Genomic DNA, 17562 nt, shown 5'->3' on the forward strand with positions numbered 1-17562 from the left:
AGACAACATTGCCGGGCTGGGAGGGGTCTTTGATGATGTTGACTGACATTCCATGGCGATGAGAAGTGCAGATGGAGTGCATGAATGGGAGGTTGGCTTGTGTGATGGTCTGGGACTATACATAGAACTTTCTGCAGTTTATTATAGTCTTGCGCACAGCAGTTGTTGTACCAAGCCACTATGCACCCATATAGAATGCTTTAAGGTGCATGTGTAAAAGTAGGTGAGGCTCCTTATGGACATGCTAAATTTTCTAAGTCTCCTGAGGAAGAAGCATTGCTGTTGGGATGATGCCATTCCTTACTAAGTTAGGTTGTCCTTAGTTTTTTAATCACAGGAGGTTTTAATCACAGACTCTGAAATGTTTGGGGTTGGTTGACTTGAGAATGCTTTCGGGTTTTTTTTTTAAAAATCACTCTATACAATGAAAAGGGGAGTGGCCAGTTCTCCCAGTTCAGCTTCTCTCTAGTTTGGTTTGGTTTTTAGCAAGGTAAGAACAATGACTGTAGATGCTGGAAACCAGATTCTGGATTTGTGGTGCTGGAAGAGCACAGCAGTTCAGGCAACAGCCAAAGCAGCGAAATCGACATTTCGGGCAAAAGCCCTTCATTTAGCAGTCTGGCTGTTCACAGAAAGCATTCAAGCCATTTGAGGCTGCTGCTCCAAGAAACAGCTACATGGAAGAGAGTGTTCCATGCTGCCACGTCTCTCTCTCTCTCTCTGTCCTGTAAGACCTTGTGTTTGAATTTACCCTTTGTGACAAGGGGTGTTTATGAGGATTGTTGCAAGTGTTTGGAACAGCATCATTACATTAGGATAATCTGTTGGGTTTTTGAATAGGTTAATTTATTCAGTATTCTGTTCTCTTTTGTAAATACTGTTTTGTTTCAAACTAAGTGGTTTTATCAACTGTCTCTCTCCTAGAATATCCACTTTACACATTTATTTTTATAAATATTTTTATTAGAAATTTTCAAATCTTTTACAGAACATTTATCTCCAGAAAAGAACAATACCAAAATAAAGATAGAGGCAGTACAACAATGTCATATCATGATACTATTAATAATGAACTGCCAAATATTCCACCAGAACAAACATATCTACTTAGCTTAAACTTCAAACAAATTAAAACTTAAACTGAATTCAAATTAAATTAGATCACATTACTTTATTCTATTTTACTATACTGGGAGCATCAGTCATTGTAACCGTATTCTTTTCCCCCAGCCTCCCCCTTGCAGGGCCCCATGGGTGCCCAGACTGATTCCCATGGCTATACCATAGCCCTAGTTAATATTGCTGATAAATCTGTGTCAATATAATCTAGAAAAGGTCTGCCACATCTTGTAAAACTGCACCATTTTGTGGTGCACCATATTTGTGAGGTAATCTTGGGGAGATGCTCAATCATCAGCTTATGTCACCCCATAAGACCTGGAGGGTTTTCCAACGTCCAATTCATTAAAATGTTCTTCCTCGCACAGTGGGTAAGAATGTTACACAGTCTCCTCCTGTGTCCCCCAGAGGGGACAAATTTGGCAATCCAGAAGAAATACCAGGTCCACTTTACCTTCAATCCCCAGGATGTCCTTCAGCTCCCTTACTATAGGATTCCAGTACCTCAATTTTACAAAGTGACCAATAACAGTGTGAGAGAGTGTCTATACTAATGTTACATTTAGGACACGCTGGGTGATGCTCCTTTCTTGAGTTTAGCTAGCCCCTCTGATGCAATATGAGCCCGGTGTAAAATTTTTTAATTGCATGGCCTGCACTTTGTTACATATTGAAATTTTCCCTACATATTCCAATATATCTTCCCATGAAAAATCCTCTCCTGGCTCCCAATTCCACGTCCTACAGAGCCCCTCCACAGCCCCTAAGGCACGTCTTTTCTGTAAATTATACAAAGTACTAACCAAAAGAATGCCCATACACCGAAGAACTCTTTTCTCCACATTTAACTTGTAAAACTGAGCCAGGAGAGTGGTCTTCCTCAGTAAAGAAGATAGGGCCTGTTCTGCACTGCATTGTTCTTCGGCCCTCGACGTTGCGCCAACTTGTGAACTAATTTAAGTTCATCCTCCTACACTATCCCATCATCCATGTGCTTATCCAAGGATTGTTTAAATCTCCCTAATGTGGCTGAGTTAACTACAATGGCAGGCAGGGCATTCCACGCCCTTACCACTCTGAGTGAAGAACCTGCCTCTGACATCTGTCTTAATCTCTCAATTTGTAGCTATGCCCCCTCGTACAAGCTGACATCATCATCCTAGGACAAAGACGTTCACTGTTTACCCTATCTAATCCTCTGATCATGCTGTAATGTCTCTATCAAATCCTCTCTTAGCCTTCTTCTTTCCAATGAGAGCAGACCCAAGTCTCTCTGCCTTTCCTCGTAAGACCTTCCCTCCAGACTAGGCAACATTCTGGTAGATCTCCTCTGCACCTTTTCCAATGCTTCCACATCCTTCCCGAAATATGGCAACCAGAACTGTCCACAATATTCCAAGTGCAGGCACACTGGCATTTTGTAAAGTTGCAGCATGACATTGCAGCTACGGAACTCCATCCCTCTACCAATAAAACCTAATGCACCGTAAGCCTTCTTAACAGCACTATCAACCTGGGTGGCAACTTTCAGGGATCTATGTAAATGGACACCAAAGATCCCTCTGCACATCCACACTACCAAGAATCCTTCCATTGACCTAGTACTCAACTTCCTGTTATACTTCCCAAAGTGAATCACCTCACATTTATTTGCATTGAACTCCATTAGCCACCTCTCAGCCCAATTCTGCAGTTTATCCAAGTCCCCCTGCAACAGAAATCCACACACTGTCCATTACTCCACCGACTTTAGTGTCATCTGCAAACTTACTAACCCATCACCTATGCCTGCGTTCAAGTCATTTACAAAAATGACAAACAGCAACGGTCCCAAAACAGATCCTTTTCGCACACCACTAGTAACTGGACTCCATGCTGAACATTTTTCATCAACCACCACTCGCTGCCTTCTTTCAGAAAGCCAGTTTCTAATCCAAACTGCTAAATCACTCTCAATCCCATGCCTCTGCATTTTCTCCAACAGCCTACCACGTGGAACCTTATCAAAGGCTTTACTGAAGTCCATGTACATCATGTCAACTGCCCTACTCTCATCTACATGCTTGGTCACCTTCTCAAAAATCTCAATGAGGTTTGTGAGACATGACCTGCCTTTGACAAAATCATGTTGACTATCTGCAATCAAACTGTTGCTTGAAAGATGATTATAAATCCTCTCTCTTATAATCCTTTCCAAAATCTTTCCTACAACAGAAGGAATGTTCACTCGTCTATATTGGAGCCAAAGGCTCCAATACCTCCTCCCTAGCTTCCCTGAGAATCCTCGGATAAATCCCATCCAGCCCAGGGGACTTGTCTACTTTCACTCCTTCGAAAATTGATAATACCTCTTCCTTACTAATCTCAATCCTTTCTAGTCTAATATCTCATATCTCATTCTTCTCCTCTACAATTTTCTTCTTTTCCTGAGTGAAAACTGATGAGAAAGGTTCATTTAGCACCTCTCCGATCCCCACAGGGTCCACACTCAACTTCTCACTTCTGTTTTTGACTGGCCCTATTGCTACCCTAGTCATCCTTTTATGCCTCACATACCGATAGAAAACGTTAGCGTTCTCCTTTATTCTACCAGCTAAAAACTGCTCATGTCCTCTCTTTGCTCTTCTTAACTCTCTCTCTTTAAATCCTTCATAGCTGATCTGTAACTCTCCATCGCCTTATCTGAACCATCTTGTCTCATCAACACATAAAACCTCCTTTTTCCACTTAATAAGAGATGCAATTTCTGTAGTAAGCCACGGTTCTTACTTTATCACTTCCTCCCTGCTTGACAGGGACATACCTATCAAGGACACGCAATATCTGTTCCTTAAACCAGCTCCACATTTCCATTGGCCCCATCCCCTGCATTTTGCTACCCTATTCTATGCATCCTAATTCTTGCCTAATCACATTATAATTGCCCTTGCCCCATTGATAACTCTTGATCTGTGGCATGTACCTATCCCTTTCCATCGCTAAACTAAACGAAACTGAATTATGGTCACTCTCTCCAAAGTGCTCACCTACAACTAAATCAAACACCTGGCCTGGTTCATTACCAAGCACTAAATCCAGTGTGGCCTCCCATCTTGTCGGCCCCTTGACATACTGTGTCAGGAAACCCTCCTGTACACATTGAACAAAAACTGATCCATCTGATGTACTCGAGTTATAACATTTCCAATCAATTATGGGGGAAGTTAAAGTCCCCCATAATGACCACCTTTTCGTTTCACTCCTACCCAGAATCATTTGGCGGCCCTCTCTGGAACTCTGCGGAGACCTATAAAAACTCGAAGCAGTGTGACCTCTCCTCTCCTGTTTCTGACCTCAGCCCATACTACCTCAGTAGACAAATCCTGGTCAAAAAAAAAGTTCTTTCAGCCACCGTTATCCTATCCTTAACTAATAAGGCCACACCTCCCCCTCTTTTACTGCCTTGCCAGTTCTTAATGAAAGATCTGAACCCTGGAACCTGCAACATCCATTCCTCACCCTGCTCTATCCGTGCTTCCAAAATGGCCACAACATCGAAGTCCCAGATACCTATCCATGTTGCAAGCTCACCTACCTTATTTCAGATACTTCAAACCAGCTTACTATCTGCCAGCACATTCCTGTGACCATGAAATCCTGTCCCTGTCCTCCTATTCTAATCCTCCTGTGCACTGGAACTGCATCGCAGGTTTACAATCCCTTATCTGAAAGTACTGGAAAAAAAAGGTCCCTCATAGGCAATCCATATTTCTGACGTAGCTGGCTAAATGACATCAAGACCTCCCCCTCGAATAAATCTCCCAAACAAGAGATTCCCTTATTCTCCCATGCCTTAAAACCAGTGTCCATTGCCACAGGTCTAAATCCTTGGGCTCTATCAACAGGGTAAACAGAGAGGTTTGAAACCAATTGCCCTCATCTTGCCTCATTCTCCAGGCTTTCACCATTTTTAAAATGATTGGACTCTTACACTGCTTGGTCACGGATTTCACCTTATCCATGAATAATAGATTAATTGGGGGACATCTCGACTTCAACATCAAGCAAAATAGACTCTGAATCCCCTGTACGCTAATAAAGTGCTTATTAAATATCTCTTCAAGTCCAGAAGGCTTCCCCACTCCCACTCCCAACACACCCTGAGAGAGCTGCAATTTAGTAAATTTAATTAGGAGGCATCTGTGACACCAAATCAAGGACCCAAGCCAACCACTGAGTCTCTGTAATACTCGCCTGGGTAGCGACAGGAGCATTCTCATGGGGTACAGCAGGAGAAGAAGAACATTCATTTTAATCAGGACTATTCGGCCGAACAATGATAACAGTAATCCCTCCCACCGCTACAAATCCTGTTTACCTTCTCCAATAGTTGTACATGGTTAGCTTTATACAGCGAGTGGAAGGCAGGGGTAATAAAAATTCCCAAAGACAAAAAAAAACCTTTTGCGACCATCTAAACGGGAACTGCATTCCATCCTTCAGATCAACCACCTCCACTCATCCCCCCATCGGCATAGCTTCAGATTTTGTAAAGTTGATCCTATAGCCTGAAAAACTGCCAAATAAATTAATTGAATCAATCAAGGTATGGATCCCTCTGGATTGGTCAAGAGGAAAAAAGGACATCATCAGCATATAGGATGATCTTACGCTCCCCCGTTCCTACCCCTGGCACTATTTCAGAATCACTCCTGATAGCCTCATCTAACGGCTCAATTGCCAAGGTAAATAACCACGGTGAAAGGGGACACTCCTGTCAACTACCTCTCCCAATATTAAAGTTATCTGGCTTAGTGCTGTTTGTGATGGCTGCTGCCTTAGGATCATTATACAACACCACCATCCATCTAGCAAAAGGCTCCCCCCAGACCAAAGCGCTCTAGGATCCCAAAACAGGTACAGCCACTGTATCCAGTCAAACGCCTTTTCTGCTTCAAGGGAGACCACCAAACTCGGGATCAATCTTTGCTGACATACCTGCACTACGTTCAGGACCCTCCTGATATTGTTGGAGGAACTACGGCCCTTGACAAAACCCATCTGATCTTCTTTTATAATATGGGACAACACCTTTTCCAACCTCAGGGTCAGTGTCTTGGATAGAATTTTAAAATCTACAGAGCAATTTCATTGCTGAATGTATGAAGCACAATTCTATGGGGGTCTTTCCCCTTCTTTAAACGGAGGGAAATATTAGCCTCTCTAAGAGAGGGTGGCAGACAATCCCGGTTATATGAATAGCTATACATCCACAGAAGTGGGTCCACCAATACATTTATGAATTCCTTATAGAATTCACTTGGGAATCCACCTGGCCCCTGTGCTTTGCCATCCTGGAGATGCTTCATTGCTTCCTGCATCATCAAAGGCACATTCAACAAGTAAACGTGTTTCACATTTATACTGGGGAGGTCCAAGTTCTCAAAGGAAAAAAGGACTGCATTCTTACTGCACCGCGTTAGTCTCCCTCCGACTGATATAGCTCTGCAAAGTATTCCCAAAATCTAACATTGATCATCTTCTACTCAGGGTTAACCGTGCCAGCCTTCTCTCTAACAGACATAATAGATTGGGAAGCATTTTTCTTTCTAGCCAGATATCTACCGGCTATCTCCAAATTCAAACAAACAAACTTTGTTAAGCAAAGGAGGCCTCTTTCTTTTTGCCACGGGACTGTGCAATGAGTCGAGAGAAGCCCGGAGAACCGTGACCCGCTGCAGCTTGACCAATGAAGGCCTCTTATAATAAACTTCCTCAGCTATCTGCAGTCGCGTCTCCAGCATCCGTTGTTCCTCCTCCCTCGGTCTCCTTCTAGTCATTGAATACAAAATAATCAGGCCTCGTAAATGTGCCTTGGTGGCCTCCCAAAGTATTGCTGGATTACTGGCCGTAACCAAGGCCCTGACTCTTGTGATGTACTCAACAAATTTGCTATCCCTTAACAGGAAGGGGTCTATGCACCAGTGGCATGCATCCATTCCACCACCTTTGATTTTAACATCTAAATATACTGGTACATTGTCCAAGACAGCTATATTCCCAATTTTGCATGCCAATGTTCTGTCCAGACAATCCATGGCATAAAAAAATGTCAATTTGCCTGTGGCATTTGTGTGGGTCGGAATAGAAAGTAAAGCCTCTTCCATTAGGGTGGAGATGCCTCTACAAATCCACTAATCCCAACTTCTCACACGTGTCCATCAACTGCTTAGATTGCATGGGCGTACTTGCCGGGCCCCTTGGCACCCGGTCTAGCTTGGGATCTTTTTAGCGATTAAAATCCCCTCCGATAATCGTGCAGTGCACCCAAGACTCATTAACTTAGCAACTGCATCAATTAGAGATTGAAGAGGGTGCGTTGGGGGACAATACATATTCAGGACGCCCAACTCTCCTCCATGTATTAGAGCTTTAAGAATGATGAACCATCCATGTTAGTCCTTAATTTGCTCAGTTACCTGGAAAGGGAGGTTTCTTCTTACAGGACAGCTACTCCTCTACTCTTGGAGCTAAACGGAAGAGAAGAATACCCTGTCATAAGCCCCCCGCCCCCAGCTTCAGATGTTCCTTATCAGTTAAATGGGTCTCTTGCAGCAGGGCAACATCCACCATTTCCTTCCTAAGGATTGACAGCATCTTCTTTCTATTAAATCAGGGAATGGCTCCCTTTTCCATTCCAGGTGCACCACCTGAACAAATTATTAGCCATGATCATCCAGGGCAGCCCATGGTTTCCCAAGAGGAAGCTTATCTGTTGCTCACCGCACCTCAAAGACATTAACTCTTATAAAAAACTACAACTAAAAAAAAAACTAACCACTACCACTAAGCAAACACCCAAATAGCCCTCAATTCACTAGAGATCTCTCTTCCCCCCGCCCCCCCAAACTCTTTCCCATAAGGGGCATTCCTCCCAATCCTTGCTATCATCCCAGCTCTTTCCAGCTATGGCTGTGCCTGAGCCCAAGGCAATTCACAGATGAAAACATGTTATTTACATTCTGAGTTAACAATGGATGCCCATCCACCCGCCACCCCGCCCCTCCCCCCCCACCCCTTCTCCACGCGTCTTAACCACAAGTATAGGCATCCACAATCCAAAAAACAAAAAAAGGACAGCAGTAAAATGGCCCCAGATAATACCCAACCGACCGATATACTAAATTGTTCTGGTTTTATATCAGGACAGTATGTATAAAGCTGATAACCACAAAAAAAAAGGAGAAAAGGTGCAAATAAAATAAAAAGATACAGTTATCTGTAATGATGCCCCTCCCCCGACCAGGGGCCTTTAATTCAGAGAATTCAAAGTCCTTTGCCTTTTCTGCAAATTCAGAATTATATACCGACCCTCCATGAGCCAAACACCTCAAGGTCGGCTACCTCAAGGAATACTGAATGTTCAGATCCCTTAATTCTCTCTTAACTTCATCAAATGCCCATCTCTTCTGAATTATAGCTCCTGAGAAGTCCTGAAAAAGAAAGCGTTATTATGGAGCCTTTTGCATTAAAGCCTGTGGATCTCTTCCCAATCTTCTTGCTGCAATCATGAACGGTTTTCTTTTATTACGCAGGGGTCGCACTAGGACCACACGGGGTGCGCGGGTCCAAACCGGATCTGCACATTGCGATCTGGTGGGCCCGCTCCACACTCAACAGGCCCGACTCCATCTCCTGGTCCAGGAACTTCAGGAGCCACTTCTCCAGAAAATCAAATGAGGTCTTCATCTTCCTCGCATTCTGACAGGCCCACGAGCTATAAGTTTTTTCTTCTACTTTTGTTTTCCAGGTCGTCCACTTGTTCCTGAAGGACCCAAACCTGGTCTTCCAGCATTCAGATCCTTCCTCCCAAATCCTCTGCCACAATCCTCTCCTCCACTGCCTCTAGTCTTCCGCCCAACAACTGAATTTCCTGCTCATACTTTTTCAGCATGGCAGATAGTAGTTCCACCGCTGCTTCAGTCTTTTCTCTGAGTTTGCCAAACTCAGTAACTGCTGCTGCCCCATTAAATCCAAAAGGGGCTGCCCCGGGAGTTTGAGCAATAGCTACAGGCACCCCTGATGCAGTTGGGGAGTGCCTTGCCTGCTGCGCTCCTTTCAGCCACTTTCCTTCATTTGCTTTCATCCTGATCTTAAAGCTGTCAAACCAAAGTTTGGCAGTTCCAGATGTTCATTAAATTTATATGAGCAATTTTTTTTTTCTCCTAGGGTGGTTAAGAAGAGGGTAAAGTTCCATATTGCCAGGGGGATATGGCACACAGCCCAGTGCAGCAGACAACACAGACTGCCGCCATCTTGGATCTCCATCCACTATACACCTTAAAACAACTAGCAAAGTTAGGGTATGTACTAATTTCTTGAAATGTTTTGAGGGGGTCTGGCCTGGTCCATAACACAACCTTCTTGACCATTACATCTACGTGGGAGGTCCAGGATAGATTGTTGGTGATCATCAGTCCTAGGAACTTTACGCCCTTGACCATCTCTACCTCAGCTCTGTTCATGTAGAGTGGGGCATGTCCTCCTCCTTTTTTCTTTAAGTCAGTATCAGTTCTTTAGTTTTGTTGACATTTGAGGAATACCAAGCATTCTTTGGTACTGGGATGATGGAGGTCTTCTTCGAAGCAGGTGGCAACTTCAGATTGTAGCAAGGAGAGGTTGAAAATGTCAGTGAATACTCCCGCCAGTTAGTGCACAATGATCTGAATGCACAGCTGGGGACTCTGTCTGGGCCAGTCGCTTTCCTTGGGTTCACTTTCAAGAAGCCAATCTGAAGTCCACAGCGTTAATGCAGGAAATAATAGGAGGCTGTTGGAGCAGATGGACACTACATCACTAGCATTCTGCTTGAACGGAGAATAAAAAGCATTGAGTGCATCAGGGAAGGATGTGTTTTTGCCTGCTATTTTGCTTTGCTTCATTTTATATCCCATTATATTGTCTAGGCCTTTACACAGACAAAAGTTGACTGTGAGATTAGTTTGGGCTTCTAACTTGTCCAGTACTACCTCTTGGCATCTGTAATAGCCTTACAGAGGTCGTATCTGAATTTCCTGTAAAGGTCTGGGTCATCTGACTTGAATGTGGCACGCCTGGTCTTCAGTAGGCAGTGGATTTTCCAGTTCATCCATGGTCTCCAGTTGGGGAACACACTAACTTCTTTAGTATGCAGTCCTGTACACACTTGCGAATGAAGTCCATGATGGTGGTGGCATACTCATCTGGGAAGACATGCAAGAATATGAAAAACTCAAACATCAATAAATCAGACATCTTACCAGGCCAAAACTTCATCAGGATGTAGGGCAATGCTATAACATATGTTATATATGAGACAGTAGGAAGAGCATCACTCTTGGCAACGTCCTGTCCCACCAAAAGAGGTGGAGGCATACAGTCAGGATTGATATGACCTCGGAGTCCTCAACATTGCCTTTGGAACTCATGAGGTCTCATAGCATCAGGCCAAATATGAACAAGGAGACCTGCTGATTATCCTGTACTCCTACTCTCAGCTGATGAATCAGTACATTTACATTTGATCATCATTTGGAGGAGGCACTGAGTGTACTATGGGATTTCTAATGTCCACCATCAAAAGTAGCTCATTAGCACGGCTACTGACTAAGCTAGTCACATCCTAAAGGACAATGTTGCTAGAGTGGGAGCCAACAAGAGGGAAAAATATATTTGACATTATCCTCATGAATATGCCTGCTGCAAGAACATGTGACCATGACTGTCTGTAAGAGTGACCACTTGCACAGTGCTTGTGGAGACAAAATCATCTTCACATTATGAATATCTTCCATTGTGTTTTGTGGCATTATATAAAATGGGATTGACTTTGAACAAATGTAACTACTCAAGACTGGGCATCATGAAGTGTGGAGCCATCAGCAGCAGCAAAACTGTACTCAAACAATCTGCAACCTCATTGGCTAGTGTGTACCCCACCCCTACAGCAACCCGTGGACATTGGGCCACTGGAAAATTAGTAATGGGAAACAAGGAAATGGTAGAGGTACTTTGCATCAGTTTTCACACTGGAAGACAGCAGCAGCATACCAAAACATAGCGTCCATCACTAAGGAGAAGGTGCTGGGAAGCTGAATTGTTTGAAGGCAGATAACCAAAAGGATTACACTCCAGAGTTCTGAAAGAGACAGTTGTGGAGATTGTACAGGCATTGGTGGTGATTTTTCAGGAATCACTGAGGTCAGGGAGAGTCCTAGAACTGGAAACTGGCTGATGTAACACCTATTTAAATAGGGAGGGAGGCAGAAGACAGGACATTATAGGCCAGTTAGCCTGACCTCAGTCATTGATAAGATTTTAGAGTAAATTATTAAGGATGAGATCACAGAGAACTTAGAATATATGGTAAAATAGAGTGGAGACAGCATGGCTTTGTCAAGGGAAGGTCTTGTCTGACAAATGTTTTAGGATTCATCGAGGAGGTAACAACAAGTTTGGCAAAGGAGAGACAGTGGACGTGATCTATTTGGAATTCCAGAAGGCCTTTGACAAGACGACATGGTGTTAAGAACAAGTTATTGGCATGGATTGAGGATTGGCTTACTGGCAGAAGCCAAGAGTGGGGATAAAAGGGGTCTTTTTCGGATGGCAATTTGTGACCATGGGAGTTGACAGAGGTCAGTATTGGGATCACAACAATTCACATTGTACATTAACAACCTGGACAAAGGATCTGGGGGCATTGTCACTAAGTTTGCAAATGACACAGAGGTGATGGGGCAGGTAATGTTGAGGAAGTGGGGAGACTACAGAGAAACTTGGACAGGTTGGGAAAGTTTTCAAAGAAGTGGCAGGTGGAATACAATACGGGAAAATGTAAGGTTATGCATTTGGTAGGAAGAATAGAAGCATAGACTATTTTCCAAATGGGGAAAGGCTTTGCAAAAATCTGAAGCACAATGGGACTTAGTAGTCCCAGTTCTGGATTCCCTTAAGGTGAAGATGCAGGTTCAGTTGGCAATCAAGAGGGCAATTTTAGCATCCGTTTCAAGACAGCTAGAATACAAGGGCATAAACATACTGCTGAGGTTATATAGGCTTTGTCGGTCTGCACTTGAAATGTTGAGAGCAGTTTTGGACCCAGTAGCTATGGACAGTGTGTTGGAGGAGGCCGAGGGGAGATTTACAAGAGTAATCCTGGGTGTGAAGGGCTTATGATATACGGAACGGTTGAGGACTCTGGGCTGTATGTCATGCAGTTTAGAAGGATGGAAGAGGATCTGATTGAAATTTACAGAATACTGAGGGGATTGTATAGAGTGGACAAGAAGACTTTTCCCACTAGTTGGAGGGACTAGGACCAGAGGGCAGAGCTCAGTGAAGGGATGACCCTTTAGAATTAAAAGGAGGAGGAATTTCTTCAGCTAGAGGATAATTAAGTCTATGAGTATACTTAAGACAGACTTGGATAGGTTCCTGATTGGTAAGGGATCAACAGTTACAGAGAGGAGACAGGAGGATGAGGTTGAGAAACATATCAGCCATTGGTCAGTGGATCAAGGGTTATGGAGAGAAAGCAGGAGAATGGAATTGAGAGTCAAATCAGCCATGATCAAATGGTGGAGCTTGATGGGTCAAATGGCCTAATTCTGCTCCTACGTTTTAGTGTCACTCACATTACCATTAAGCCACCTACTCTCCTGCCCGATTTAATAAAGCGTGCAGGAAACCATGTCGGAAGCATTATCAGGCAGACGTGAAAGTGAGGCTTCATCTGCTTAAGTTACAACACAGGATTATTATACTAAATAGCACAAGCAGCAACAGCAAGACAGGAGCTAAGTGATTCCACAACCAACAGATCAGATCAAGCTCTGCAGTCCAGCCACATTCAGCCAAATAGTGGAGGACAATTAAATAACTCCCTGGAGAAGGAAGCTGCACTAACATCAGCATCCCCAATAATGGTGCATCCCAGCACATCTTCAGCCAGAAGTGCCAAGTGAACTATCCATTTTGACCCCTCCAGATGTGCCCAATTTCACAGATGCTTGAATACAGCCAATTTGATTCACTCCCCATGACATCAAGAAATGGCTGGAGGCACTGGCTACTGCAAAGGCTATAAGCCCAATTATATTCTGGCATTAGTATTGAAGATGTGCTCTAGAACTTGCCAAGATGTTACAGTACAAGTAGAAAACTGGTGACTACCCAATGTGAAAAAATGTCCCGTTATGTCCTGTGTATTAAAAGACAGACAGATCCAACCTGACCACGGCTGCCCACTCGGTCTTCTTGATCATCGGTAAAGTGATGGAAGGTGTCAACAACAACAAGTGGTTACTCTTCACATTAAGTTCACATTTGAGTGAATAAAGCATCAAGAAGCCCTAGTAAAAAACTGGAGTCAATGGAAATCAGGGAGAAATTCTCTACTGTTCGAAGTCATATATGGCACAAAAGAAAAATGATGGCACTATGGACTAGGCCAGACCCCCACAAAATATTCTTAAGCAGACAGCCCCAGACCATAACTTTGCAATTTGTTTCAGTAAGTGTACAGTGAAAATTACCCAGATTAAGTTAGATAGGATGACTAATAGATTTTAAAACAGACAAAATTTTATTCACAAAATTACACAAGGAAGCAAAGAACAGAACAAAGAATCCCTACAGAACTCAGCCTATCCAACTAGACTTAATTATGTTGTTCCAAATATACACAACAGTCCCAATAAGCAAACTCCCTTTAAAAACCAGTATAAATGGAATACATGCTTACAGGTTGAAGTTGAGGGGCAAAAAGGGAGGAAAGAGAATGCACGAGAGAGACTGCGAGAGTTTCCACACAGCACCCTGTTAAACTTCCCATCAGTTCAACGCTGAACTAAAACTGCTCAGCTAGAGAGCTGACCACTCCCATTTCTTTATACAGGTCACTTCTAAAGCGTGACCACTTTAGCCTGAAGTCTCATCTGTTTACATATAAACAAAAGGCCTCGCAAAATCCTTTTCAGCTCTGTACTAAACCAGACTGATCAGAGCCTGGCCCAGTTTATTGTCTCTCTGAAAAAAAACAAGAGTCCTTGAGCCAAGGAGCAGCTTTTAGAAAAAAAAGGGATTAGCTTTGTGACAATGGTGGTTGTGGGAGGAATCATGAAATTCAGATGTAGGACATCTCATTGGGAGTTACTCAGGATCGAACCCTCAGCCCATCCATTTTCAGTTGCTTAATCTATGACCTTCCCTCCATCATAATGTCAGAGGTGGGAATGTTCTCTGATGATTGCACAACATTCAGCACCATTCATGACTCTCCAGATACTGAAGTAGGCCATGTCCAAATGCAGCAAGACCTGGACAATATCCAGATTTGGACTGCCAAGTGGCAAAAAAAAAATTATGCCTGACATGCTAGGCAATACCCATCTCCAATAAGAGAGAATGTAACCATTGCCCCTTGACATTCAATGGCATTACCATAACTGAATCCACTTCTATCAGCATCCTGAGGTTATCATTCACCAGGAACTGAAAGGGACTAGTTGCATAAGTACTGCGGGTACAAGAACAAGACCTGAGGAGGAAAGAGGCCATTCAACCCACCCACATCAACCCTCTGAAGAGTATCCCGCTCTCCAACCCAGTCACTCCACATTTATCCTGGCCAATCCACCTAACCTGCACATCCTTGGACCCTGGGAGAAAACTGGCACAACTAGTGCAAACTCTACATAGGCAGACAGTCCCCCAAGACTGGAACTGAACCTGGGTCCATGGTGCTATGAGCCACCGTGCTGTCATGACTCCACCAAGTTGGTTGGGGGGGGGGAGTGGAAGGGGTGGGAAACTGTATTCCCCACTTGCCTGAATTAGTGCAGCTCCAACAACACCCAAGAATGTTGACATCATCCAAGAGAAGCAGCCTACTTGATTGTTTAGGATGTGGTGCCATTCACTCCTTCTACCATGGATGCTCAGTTGCAATAGTGCAGCTGCACCAGATGCACTGCAGAGATTCCCCAAGGCTCCTTAGACAGCATCCCACAAACCCATGACCAATACCATCTCGAGAGACAAAATGACCTGCAAGTACCTCTCCAAGCCACTCACCATCCTGATTCCAAAACACATCACCATTCCTTCACTATTAGAGTCAAAATTCTGGAATTCTCTCCCTCAAGACACTGTGGGCCTAACTACAGCAAATGGACTGCAGCAGTTCAAGAAAGCAGTTCACCGCCACCTTCAAGAGCAACTAGGACAATAAATGTTGTTCCAGCCAGCAACATCCACATCCCATAAATGGCTTTAGAAAGGCATTTCAACAAATGTTGTCTGAAGGCTGTGGTAACTAATTCCTACTGGACACTGGTGCAAATGTTACCACTGGACTTTGTGCCCTTTAACCAGGAACAGAACAAAATTAATGAAGTCTATCAACCCAATTCTTATTCACAATTGGGGCTAGAAAATACATACGAGAGAATCAGAGATAATTGCGAAATGTCCCATGATCAATAGCTTGGAAATGTTGTGCTAAACTCACATAAATAAAAGCAACTCATCAGAATGTCAATGTTAAACATCTCCAATTATACCATCCACAAAGAAAAGAAATGTGAAAAGAATCAGCAAAGATGCTTCAATTTCATACCTGAATGTCTGTGTCAGGCCATGTCTCTTGCTACTGTGAACTATTGGAATAATAATTTTACATGGAAACAGCAACGATTCATCCATAAAGTAGTGAAATGGTGGAAATGGGAATAGCAGTTTCCATTTTTCAACGTGCAGCAGATCAATCAGCATCACAGCGTCTGAATGCAGAGAAGTCACTAAGAACTGATTTTGGAAAGTCCCACCCAAAATGCTGACCCATCTTACACTGTCAAATGAAAATCCCAGACACTCGCTTATAGGTGCATTAAATCAAGCTGTTTCATGAACTATCCCAGTAGAGACCAGCACCATAACAGTTATACCCGAAACATTGACTTCTCCACCTCCTGGTGCTGCCTGGCTTGCTGTGTTCCTCCAGCCTCCTGCTCGTCTACCGTGGATGCCAGTATCTGCAGTCTTTTTGTCTCTTAACTATAAACAACTCACCATTGAGCCCACCGTTACTGCGGGAAACTATAAACACCTGCATTAGAACATTTTGCCGAACCTCCCATCCCTCGTTACAAGATTATATAAAACTAAATAGCTTTCAATTCTAGGAGAATTAGTGTCACGTGTATTGCGCATGTACCGGAACTCGAAAATAGAAGAGCAGACCCAGTTAGTCCCTTTGACAACAATCTGCATATCCATGGACTGACATTAAGATATAAACTCGAGTACACCACACAAGTGTATTCATATTAGTGTACAGTAAAAGTGCAAGATTTTTGTGTCATAAATGTTCAAAGATTAACAGTACAGCGGAATACCGGAGCATAATTCACCCCTTCTCTTCATTCAATAACTCCAGCAAACCACCCGTAACCCTTTCAGCTCTTAAATTAAAATGGACAACATTGACTACAGTCAAAAACATATACACTCATAACCGCCAAACAAAGCCACTACCTGAAGACTTGAAATGACAAGTTATATTCCTTATTTATCCTTAACGAGATTTCCCAGCTGCAAATAAAGTCATTTAAAACATACTATAATGCACTCACTGGTTCCTCAGTGCCTACACTTTCATTGAACATTCCTGCCATCAAACCTCCTTTCTGCGTTCAATCTTTGAAAGCAATGTGAAGCCGCTTAAGAAAACGATATCCTCTGACCATAATGGCAAACATACATGGGTCAGTTCATACGGAGATGGGTTGAACCTGACCGGAATCAGAACGCCAAAGATCCGCTGACCGAATGGTCGGCCGTTCCTGTAACGCCGTTCCATACACACACGTATACATGTGACAACCATGTGATTATCATACACTAATCAAAATTCTTCAACTTGAAATTCCCTCAACCATCCCCAAAGGGTAAAGTGCCAGGTGGAATGGGGGATGGGTTAAAATAAGACATGGGAATGCTGCGGGGCTGACGCTGCACTGTTAATAATAGTTGCCCATTCAAAAGCGTTTTAAACATTTGAGGGGCAATGAAAGCGCATCAATGGCAATTTCATCACAATAGCTACGATCCGTCATTGAGAAAACCCAGAGTGAAATTAGAATGAAAATTAATTAAGCAAAGAGGCTATGAAAAATATTGGCAGCAAAACAGAGAAAACGTAAAAGATAATTTACAGATACATAACAGGAAGGTGATAACTAAGGAAAAAAGTACGATCAGAGACCCAATAGGTAATTTACATGAGGTGAAAGATGAATACTTGTGTCTGTTCACAAAAGATTGGACTGTGCAGTCAATTTAATTAAGGAGTGGGCAATAATAGTGGGCAATAATACATTATGAGAGCTAAATGTTAAGGGGTTTAGGTGATTAATAGTTAAT

General features: G+C 43.2%; 1 protein-coding gene across 1 annotated transcript in view; it reads right to left on the minus strand.

The window, feature by feature from the left end:
• The window catches only part of LOC132818810 (CMP-N-acetylneuraminate-beta-1,4-galactoside alpha-2,3-sialyltransferase-like), a 598325-nt gene extending 581364 nt beyond the window's left edge, over positions 1 to 16961 (minus strand). The window contains exon 1 of the mRNA XM_060829907.1: positions 16901 to 16961. The gene's annotated coding sequence lies outside the window, so the exon portion shown is untranslated. The remainder of the gene's footprint in view (positions 1 to 16900) is intronic.
• Positions 16962 to 17562: the final 601 nt, after the last annotated feature.

This window comes from Hemiscyllium ocellatum, chromosome 9 (genome assembly GCF_020745735.1).
Source record: "Hemiscyllium ocellatum isolate sHemOce1 chromosome 9, sHemOce1.pat.X.cur, whole genome shotgun sequence".
NCBI lineage: Eukaryota > Metazoa > Chordata > Chondrichthyes > Orectolobiformes > Hemiscylliidae > Hemiscyllium > Hemiscyllium ocellatum.